Genomic DNA, 11,236 nt, shown 5'->3' with positions numbered 1-11,236 from the left:
TTACAAAGATTATTATAGTTTATCAATACTATTCATAAATTGATTCAATTACATCCCATAAGCAAAGAAAAAAGAAGTAAAAATTGGTCTAAATTGGTCTTCAATGATATTTTACATATGATAAAAAATAAACTCTGGGGCACAGAAATAAAAATATAATCATTCTATTTTATAGCCTAGTAGGATATGAATCAAACTAGTGGTCCTCAAATTTGCTTCATGTTGGAATTACCCAGAAAGCTTGAAGAAGCTTTACCTGGGTCCACTCTTGAAGATTCTGATTTAATTGGTTTGGGGTATAACCTTGCATCAGAATTTTTTCCATTAATTTGATCATGCCAATTTTTACAAATTTGCTCATATTAATTTAATCACATTAATTTAATTTAGTGGCTATTTAGACTTACTAATTAACATTTTATTATGAGGAATTGTATTATGTATTATAAGGAATTGTAAACAAAACAAATAAATTCATATTTATAGTGGAAAGGCATTTTGAGATGCCTATACTGAAAACTGAAATATTTTAGGAAGAAAAAATCTTGCAGAGTACTGATGAGTATTAATAAAGGGCTGGCTGAAAATCAGCAGCAGAGCAATCAAGCAGTAGACATTTATTGAGTATCTACTTAGGAAAAGGAACTATGCTTCAATTCTGTGGATGACATGAATGTACTCAATCAAAAAGAACTTATAATCAAGGCTGGAGGAGGTAAGACATATATGTATGTATAAAGATAATGGACAGCATAATAGAACAATAAAGAAATATTTGGGTGATTTATGATTTTGAATATTTATGCCTTGACAATTGTAGTTACAGTAGTAACTGAACACAACAATGATCGTCTTCACTACTTCTCTTTTTCAAGCTATGTTAAAATTACATTCTATTTTATGCCCTTATTCTAGTACCTTGCTACTCATTGTGTTCCATGGACCAGCAGCATCAGCATCACCTGGGAGCTTGTTAGAAAGGCAGACTCTTATACCTTGCCTTATACCTACTGAATCCTCAGTCTACATTTAACTGGATCCCTATATCATTCATGGCTATTTAAGTTTGAGTACTACTGCTCTGGTAGACACTGGTCTCTTAAGTATATCAAATACATCATATCAATATTACTCATAAAACATGTAATACTGTTCAACCTCTAATTAAAGGTTTTTTCCCCAATGCCTCACCCAGGTTTTTGTAGTAATAGTAAAGGATTTCCTTACTTGGAAAGAGCTGAGCTCTTTGGAATATTTCATTTGTAAATATGAATCATTTCCTATATGTAACTGCTAAAATGTTAATAAGAATAATGAAGCCACAGGAGAACAAAGGAAGATGCAATTTCTTTAGGCAAAAGGATTCAGAGAAGATGTCGCAGGGAAGATGGGACCAAGATGAGTATTTAGAGATGACTTATTAAGAAAATGAAAACAAAGAGACAAACAAACAAAAACCAGAACATTAAAGATTGGGAGAAAATGGTAAAGGCTAATTCCCTGCCTAGAGTAGAAGAGAGTTGAAACTATATGGTATCCAGGTTTTAAAATGGCCTCCAATGAGTCTCACCCCCTGACACTCATACTCCTGCATTACTCTTTCTTACTTTGATTAGATCTGACCCATGCAATCAACAGAATGATGCACAAATGCTAGAGTGTGACTTCTGAGGCTACATCTTAAAAAAACACCATGGTTTATGCCTTGCTTTCTTGATGCACTTGCTCTGTGAGAAGCTAGCCTCCATGGCATGAGAAAGAAAGATCCATGTGGTAAGGAACTGAGGCCCACAGTCATCAAATTTCTCAACAAGCTACAGCTGGGCTCAGAGAAGGCCGAGTCCTCATTAAACTGGTCTCAGTTGGAGAATATTGGCTATGATATGAAGCCACATGACATACTTGAAGCAAATGATCTTTTTGAGAATGGAAACATGACACATGTTCAAACCACACTGGTGGCTCTAGCAGGTTTGGTTAAAACAAAAGGCTTACATACGACCATTGACATTAGAGTTAAGTATGCAGAAAAACAAACAAGACGTTTTGATGAAGGAAAATTAAAAGCTGGCCAGATTGTAATCGGTTTGCAGATGGGAACCAACAAATGCACCAGCCAGGCAGGTATGACAGATAGCCTTTAGGATTAGGAGGTATCTTTAGATCCCAAAATGCAAACTGACAAAGGAGCTGGAACCAAAAAAGGAGCTAGCCAGGCAGGAATCTTAGTTCCACATGCAAAGAGAGACATCTATGATTAGAAGCTAACCTTACAATCAATGGACTACTCGACATTTCTCTACAGATGGGTCCCAACAAGGTCACTTCCAAGAAAGGGATGAGTGTATATGGGCTTGGGCATCAAAAATGTGATCCCAAATACTGTGCTGCTCTAACAGAACCTGTCATTCACAACGAAAGCCAAGGAACAGGAACAAATGGGTCTGAAATTAGTGATAACGGTTATCGGGCGGAATACCCAGATGAATATCATGGCCAGTACCAAAATGACTACCCCAGAGATGACCAACATGGTGATCAAGCAATGATTATTAGATTCACAGAGAGGAGCTCAGTATTTAGTCCATCGTTTTTATTCAGTGAGAATCAAGCTAGCCTTGAGTAATTTTTATCTTGTCTTCCTAAAACATTATTTTACTTATTGTACCTAAAAGAATATTGCCTTACATACATTCCTTTTTCTACCTCTTTCCTAAACAGTTGCCTTTTAGAGCTATAAGAGTTAAATCCTACAGCATAACCAATAACTCGTATATGAAGTAAAGAGGAATATTGTGAGAGGGAGTACTTCTGTACAGCCAATTCTTTTAGTATAGATCTATGCATTCTTATAATCTTCTACTTCAATTGTTTTTTTTTTCAAACAATAGGAAACTTTTTTTTTTTTTACAGTTTAGCGTCTGGTTTCTATGTGGAAGACTAAACTCATAGCTAAAGAGTTATTTGCCAAATAAATTTAAGATGTAGCATTTTTTTTAGAAATTTACATATCAATGTTTCTACAGTGTTGTTTGCTAATTTTTAAATAAAGTCATGATCTGTGTGCAAAACAAAAACTAAACGATCCATTGTTTTAAGACAGTTTTGATATAATTTGTTATTAGTAATAAATAGATAATATTAGTAATAAATAACTAATAAAGACCTGTATAAATAATAAACAACTTATAATAAAACAGAATTAATAAGTAATTTAGAAGATGGAAAGTAAACTGGTGTGACTTTAATGGAGAGTTTATAGAACTGGCGTTGCCATCTCAGATGCTTCTAAGGGCTGAGAGGAAAATTAAATGAGTGAAGCAGCTCTTGCTTGGGGTCAGGGAGTGGCAGAGTCTGTGATAACATGCTGAGTACTTGGCCTTGCCACTCCTGCTGGTAATATTCACTACCATTTCCTCTCCTGAGCAGGTCAATGCAAGCCTGTGACTTTGGGAAGTCCCAGGTGGCAGATAAGCAGTGGCCGTGGTTTGTTGTCACAATGTTAAAAAAATTAGAACAACAAAGTTTATTCTGGAGACAATTATTTAATAGCTACATTTAGGATATTTACTCTGGAAATACTATCTAGAATATACTGAGGTGTGAAAGTAGTGAGAGGAAAAGACCAGTTTGAAGGGTACTTTATCATAAAGACTTGAAGAGACTGGGGCATGAGCTAGTTATGAAAATAAGAATGGATAAGTGATCCTTAAAGGAAAGAAAGAGATAATAACTAGGTTAAAAATAATTGAAGGTATAATTCCTCAATTAAGACTTTCTCCTATACTTTTTATTTAAATGCCACTAAATATTTAGTGCCATGTTAGAAGGTAAGCTCCATGAGGAGAGAACGATATTATACCCCTGTGAAAGATTATCCTGATAACCTAGAATACAACATTTTTCTGTAAAGGGCCAGGTAGTAAATGCTCAGTATTTAGCCCATTGTTTTTATTCAGTGATAACCAGTATTTAGGCTTTGCAGGCCTTGTAGTCCCTGGCCCAGCTATTCAACTCTGCCTTCATAGCACAAAGGCAGCTACAGACAATGCATAAATAAGTGGTTGTGGTTGAATTCTAAAAAAAACTTAATTTATGAAAAGAAGGCTGCACTGGATTTGGCCCATGGATTGTGTTTGCCAGTACCTGGCCTAAAATAGAGTAGGCCAGCGGTTGGCAGAGTGTGGTTTCAGACCAGCAGCATCAACTTCAGTATCACCTGAGAATTTGTTAAAATGCTGAATGGGGCCCAGCAAGCTGTGTTTTAATAGCTCCTCTAGGTGAATCTAAGGAAGGCTAGTTTGAGAAACATTTGTGTACTCAATAACACTTATTCGATAGATGAATTATATATCCATATGGATAACTTTTGCCTCTATTAGAATCATACATAAAATAGTATTTGGTATGTCACAAAATGATGTGTTTGGCTATTTTAAGTCTAGCTTTGGCTGCTAATATTTCATGGTAAGCATACCATGGTTTGCAGGCACTCCACCACCTCAAAGACATTGAAAACTACTACTCTAATATAGCTGCCTCTTTTTTTTTTATTTTTCCAGAGAAAAAGAATTTGAGGCCTACTATGGTCAATTTGCCTCCTCACCCTCCACAAATCTCATTTTATATAATAAATATGCCTCACATATTTGGACTTGCCAGAGATGCCAAACATTCAAGAAAAAAAGAATGGCAATAAGACCTGGTAGGAAAGAATGATCGTATCTCATTTTTAACAATGGAGCCTCAATTATATTTATTTGATTTCCTCAACTTATTAATGACTGGGTGTAACTGAAGTTTCCAGGTTCAGCTCAGCCTCATGGACTGAATAGCCAGCAGTGAGTGTGGGATGGGAGTGAGGCAGGAAAGTTGAGGAATGTAAATCTCCATCAGCTGCCAACCATCGAGTGCTTTCCTCAGGACATAAACTGGGCCACAGGAGAAATGAATCAGCCAGTGGCAAAAGCAAGACAGTGCTACACACCTAATGGGATACAAGATGATATCTCTTGGTGTGAAGCTCAGGAAGATAAGAGATTACTAGGCTGGAAATCACAGAGAAACCAATAGGTTCATGTATGATGTTTGTTTAGCCAAAAAATTTTGCCAGAAGCCTTCATTAAAAAAATTTCTAAAAAATGTGGGTTTGAATCAAAGGGAAGAGAGGTTTCCAGCTGACATACACAATGGACTTCAGGGTAGGTAAAATTAAGGGAATCAATATGTATCAAGTATGAAATGCAGTGACTGTTGAATCATAAGTTAATTGTATTGCTATTATCATTATGATTAAAGGCCCTGAACTGCCTCACAAAAATAGGAGCCAAGTGGGTACTATCACCCCATCCCTGCTCTTGGCCTCCTCACCTCTGCCCTCCCAGGACTCTGAAGTTGAGGGAAAACATCGCTCCCGGGAATATAACCATATTTGGGACTCCTGCTCTTGAATTTGCGTGGCAGCTGGACTTACCTGGAGTTGAGGAGCAGAGTTATCTCCCTCTTGTCACTCCACTTGACTTTCTAATAGCCCCTCTAAACCCTGGAATAGGTTTGAAGCAGGAGTTCAAAGCCACTGTTGTTGTATAAAAACCAGTTCTTGTGCTCAGTCCACACAGTGACAGTGGGTAGAAGTCTGGGAAATAAGCAGGCCATATCCTGGGAGGCCCTGCACAGTAGCATTCATCATCCCCTGGTGAATTTACCCTTGAAAGTCTGATCTTGCCATGGGTCTGGGAGAAATCTCAATCCATTAATCGGTGAAAGTTCATTCAGTGCCTATTGTGTGCCACACACTAACATAACCTACATTCAGAAGGTGAATGTATTCAAACAGAATGCCAGTTGCTTAACTTATAATGAGCATGAGTTGTCACAGGAACTAGAAAATCAAAGTCCATGTGATCAGTATATTCACTCCATGTGGCCAAGTCACATGGGGAACCAAATCATAATGAGTGTGCCTCTGTATCAATGTATAATGAGAAATAGCTACAAACTGAAGCTGAGTACTTAATCAGATCTATATGATCAGAATATTCTCTCCAGGTGGGCAGGTTTTCATGAGAAGTAAAATCATGATTAGAAGGTGCTTGGGAAGCATAGATTCAGAGAAACAACAGTTGGATTCATCACATGTCCATGACATCAGCTAAAACATCCAGAGACTCTTTCATAACTTAGCCAGTGGGATGAAAATAACTCTAAAAGCTGAAGCTTTCTCTAGGCTGGGTAATGAACATGAGATCCTGGGCACCACCCATGTCTGCTTTTCGACTCTCCTTTTTCCAGGATTGCAATGGTATCAAGCACCATGTTAAAGACATTATTTTGCTCATTATCTCATTTGATTCTTGTCCAGGTCCCTGCTCAGAGAAGCCTTCCCTGACTTCTCATGACCCTCAATATGGTTATACTTTCTCCACACCTCTTGTCTCACATTCTAGTCTATATTGATTTGTTGATTGGACACTGACTGCTTCCCCCAAAGAATGCAGGTTCCAGAGGGCGCCAGTTTTATTTTCTGCATAAATGTATTCCCAACGCCTAAAAATGGTGCCTGGCACATAGCAGTTAGATGTTTGAGGGATGGATGAATAAATTGGTTAGTGGAAGGTTGGATAAATAAATGGATGTATGGATTTACAAATAACCTAAAATGTAGATATTAACATCCTCATTCTACAGAATAAGAAATCAAGGCTATGAAGGTTAAATTATTTTCAAGGTGATCCAGTTAGCAAGTGGAGAGCAGAGATTTGACCCAATTCTGAAAGACTCCAGAGCTTTGCCATTGATTCTTTGGAAAAGTTGATACATCCAGAAAGGTTCCATCCAAACTAGACCCTACAAATCCTTGGAGTTAGAAACATCTTCCTGCTGCCAATCTCACTCACTGGTTTTGTGACTTTGGCTGAGACATTGCTTAGTTAGCCTTTTGAGAACAACGTTCTCATCTGCTAAAAATAGAAATAAGAATGTCTGCTGAAAGAGTCGCTCAAACAATAGATTGTACACGATCTTCCCACTTCAAGGATTCTTGCAAGGAAAATAAGAGAAACAAGATAATGAATATAAAAGTCCCTAAAGACTAATCTTAGGATGAGTCGCAAAGCCTCAGGGACAAGAGGAGAAATGGCATCTTGCTTGGTCATGTCATCAGGGCCTGTTTTAGATTGTGAGTTCCTAGAAGGTAAAGACCACACTCGTTTCATTTATAGTGCACAAGACCTTCTGCCAATGTATGGAGGCATTATACAGGAGAAAGAGCCCTATATAATGGGTTAAAAAAAATCATGAATGATTGTTGCTGAAAAGATTCTCGAGTGCCGCAGCCCATGGCTTTAAATACCACCCATATGCTGACATCTTCCAATGGAGTCTTCCGTTCCAGTCCGTCCCTAGGCATTGAGACCCTTATGACAGTGCCTGCCCCCTATATCTGTATGCCAACTTGGCTCTGCCTAACCATCTTAGAGATATCCCATACCTGGCATGGACAAAATGGAACTTCATTCTGTTTCTTCCTCATCTATATCAGTAAATTCCACGACCACAGTATATTCTGTTCCTATAGTCAAACTCCTAGGAATCATCCTAGACTCCTTCCTTCCTTCTGCCCTTCTTTATGTCGAATTAATGACAAAAACTGTCTATGCTACTTAGAAAATATATCGTAAATATATCTACTGTTATATACCTATTGTTAATATTCTAGTGCCACCAACCATTTTCCTCACCTGTGCTATTGCAATAGCCACCTAACTAAATGTCCTGCTTATATACTTTCTTCCCATCCCTTAAACTATTCACACAGCAGACACAAAGATCTTTTAAAAATGTATATCTGCCCAGGAATTCCTGTGCTTAAATTGTTCTGTGGTTTTCCATTGTGCTCAGAATCAGAGACATTCCTTACTATGGCCTGCAGGCCAAGCTCTAGCTATTTATTTCTCACAGCTTTGTTATGGTGGTGATGCTGCAGGAAGTAATGGTAAATGGAGGGAGTGTGGGAAATCCTCCACCCTTGGACAGTACAGAACTGCTTACCAAAGAGGACTCTGTCCTGTGCTGGACCCATGGTCTGACCTCTGTTGTTGATACTGTAAATCTCACAGGGCTTCCTTTAGCACCTTTTCATTGTAGTCACCAATCATTAAAAAGTTCCACTTTTGGAGAATGAGCTCATGGGAAGCAGCATGTCCTTTCTGTCAGCCACACTTCCACCTAAGACCCTGCAGAGTCTGCTTGCTGCCTGTCTGTCCAGCGTGATCCAGACCACTCCTCTCCCCGGGCTTACTCATCTAGCCACACCAGCTTCCATTTAGTTTCTTGAATAACCAGAGCTATTCCAAACAGGGAAATATTACTAGATGTTCCCTCTGCTTGGAATGCTTTCCCCTGATTCTTCAAAGGGCCAACTCCTTATTCATCTTTAGTCTGCATCTTAAATCTCACCTTCTCCGAGAGATTACTCTGTCTAAGAAAGTTCTCTTATTGTTCTGTATCACAACACTATTGTTATTTTTATTATATATATATATCTACTTATTACATATATTTTACAGAGCTCATCAAAATCTGTAATCCAATTTATTTTCCTTTGTCTAAGTTTATTATGTGACTCTGTGCTCTAGAAGCTAAGGTTCAAAGGCAGAGCCTAATCTGTCCTGTTGAACAATGGCCCCCTAGCATCCAGAACAATGACTAACTAGCATGTGTTAAATGCACAATAAATATTTGCTACCCATAACACCATAACGTGTGATAAATGTCAATGATTGGTATTACTTGTTTAGCAAAAAAACATTATTAACCACTAAGATTTCTCCTTATATTTTTCCTATTTTAATAATAAAATGTTTATTTTATATCTTTTTAAATTGAAATCCATGCTCTTCTCCACAGTCATATGACATAGAACCCACTGAGAAAGAAAAGACAATTTATTTGAGTAAATGTGGGTAAAATTCACTTTTAGAAAATTTGTGCATCAAAATTATGTGTATCAAAATTATGTGTATCATTTTCTCCCATACTTTAGACGACTTTTTCAACTTATATTTGGAGGAATAGAGGGTCATTCAAGACCTTCACATCTTGAGGCATGTTCACCGATCCTTGATATTGCTCATGTGTTCCTTCCCTATTGTCCCTGTCTGCCAATATCAGATTGCTCCTTCAAAATCTATCTCGAATATTGATGTTTCTGTGAAGACTTCTATCCTGTTTTTGCACTTGTTATACTTCTTAGATTTCTTATGCCAATGGTAGCTAGCAGTTCATATTGCCATGCAGCAGGGAAATATTTTGCTATTAATCCAAATTATTTTCCTTCTCAAAAATTCCTTTTTTTTGTTAAAACTAAATTTGTAGTAGGGACCATGGCCTTAGGGAATGGTCATGTCAGTGATAGTAGGACAGAAATACTTCCTTGAATTTCTAAATTGGCTTTTGACATTCTGCATAGAGAAAGTAAATACAGAGATAGAGGTTTTAGGTCTTAAAAGTCTAAGTGTATAAACACATGAGCAAAATCAAGGATAAGTGAACATGCTTTGAGATGTTCTAGGAAAGTAAATAATCTGGCATGTTCAAAGCATAGGGTTCTTAGGGCTGGCAGATTGCCTCCACTACATTCTTCCAGTGCAATTTGAGTTCATGGATGAAAAAGATCATATCTTATCCACCATCATATTTTCAGTGCCTAGTATAGAAAGTAGACTTGGTAAATATGTTAAATTGAACTAAATTATTACAACATCCAATTATAAAAAAAATTCTAAAGCATTATATAAAAATTTGAGTGTTATCCTCAATGATTAATTAGTGTCTTTAGGTGGCACAAATGCGATACCACATAAACATCCTTTCTCCCATGCTAGCTGTCTAAGACCCATTGTGAAACTGAGTTCAGAGGGACTTGTATGCTTTACATTTTATTTTCAGGGTAAAACATTATCATTTGCATGTAGCCCTTAGCAACCAGTTATACATGTTTGCATATATACATATATATGCATATATGTTTGCAATTAATATTTCAAGCATTTTAACTAATGATTATAACTTTTGGTTGAAAGCCTCTTACAACCACTTATTCTATTTTCAGCTGGCCCATATATTGCTTTATATAGAGTGGTGACCATGTAGACAGATATATTAAGCCTGTTTAAAAGAACTTTATTTGTTGCAATAATGTCATCTAATACTACTCCTCCTCAACCTATCCCCTCCTTTAAGTACCAGAAAATCCAAATGTTCATGGAGTACACTTAATTAGAGATTCTTTTTCTCAAGGTTCAAGGTGGCTACTAATCACATGGAATCCATTTCGTAAATGTGGTATTTCACTCTATGTAGAATATTTATATATTTTTATAGTTATATATTAGAACTCACATATCACAGAGACTGTTTTATTAATGTCTCTTATACTACCACCAGTGAGAATAATAATAATAGTATTACTCATTATGATTTATTTTTTTAAATATTTATTTTTCTTGAGGGAATTGCATAAATTCTGGAGTTCATTTTGTTAAAGATTTCATACAGCTTATGAACTAGTGTCCCATGTGATTTGAGCAATTTCCTCCCCTTTCACCCAAAGTGGATAATATTCGTCTTTTTGTGCCAAAATAATGCTGCTATGAATGGTCTGACATTTATGCATAAATTGTGTTCAATTTTTCATCTTATGTCGGGATACAAAATAATGGCCACATCTTCATTTAAAGAAGTTTTTTCAACAGCATACTGGTGTGTCCTGGTAGAGCATATTTTTCCCACTTGCAACATGGAAAGGAAAATTTACAGTCCATAGATACTACCTAGAGCTCAGAGGGAAATTTCCTATCGACAATTTTTCAATTTGAAAAGTCCTTAAAAATACTTAATTGAACTGTTGAACTTGCTGGGTTAGTCTTTCACTAAGCCAAATATGAGTCAAAACTCAGATTGAATGTCCATTTTAAATGAACATACCCTGTGATTTATAAGAAGGTGGCACTTGCACTAAACAATTTTCACATGTGATTGTGGTAGCCATTCTAGGATGCTCACTTCAAGTTGGCTGTGCTATTTTCCTCTAATTATAAAACATCTCCTTTACCATTTGAACGAATCTCTGGGAAATTGTCTTCAGAAATGGCATTTTGCACTATCTAATTTAGCCTATGTCTTACCATTGACTGTCATTGGGTCTAAGCTTTTCTCGGGACACAGCTGGCCCCTG

The 11,236-nt window shown here is 36.9% G+C and overlaps 1 protein-coding gene and 1 pseudogene across 1 annotated transcript in view; one reads left to right on the top strand and one right to left on the bottom strand.

The window, feature by feature from the left end:
- The window catches only part of MACROD2 (MACRO domain containing 2), a 1,889,795-nt gene that overhangs the window by 299,118 nt on the left and 1,579,441 nt on the right, over nt 1-11,236 (bottom strand). The window lies entirely within an intron of this gene.
- LOC105299253 lies at nt 1,752-2,626 on the top strand (annotated as a pseudogene).

Source organism: Pteropus vampyrus, unplaced genomic scaffold (assembly GCF_000151845.1).
Source record: "Pteropus vampyrus isolate Shadow unplaced genomic scaffold, Pvam_2.0 Scaffold7, whole genome shotgun sequence".
In the NCBI taxonomy this organism is placed as follows: domain Eukaryota; kingdom Metazoa; phylum Chordata; class Mammalia; order Chiroptera; family Pteropodidae; genus Pteropus; species Pteropus vampyrus.
This window is presented reverse-complemented; position numbering and strand designations above follow the sequence as displayed.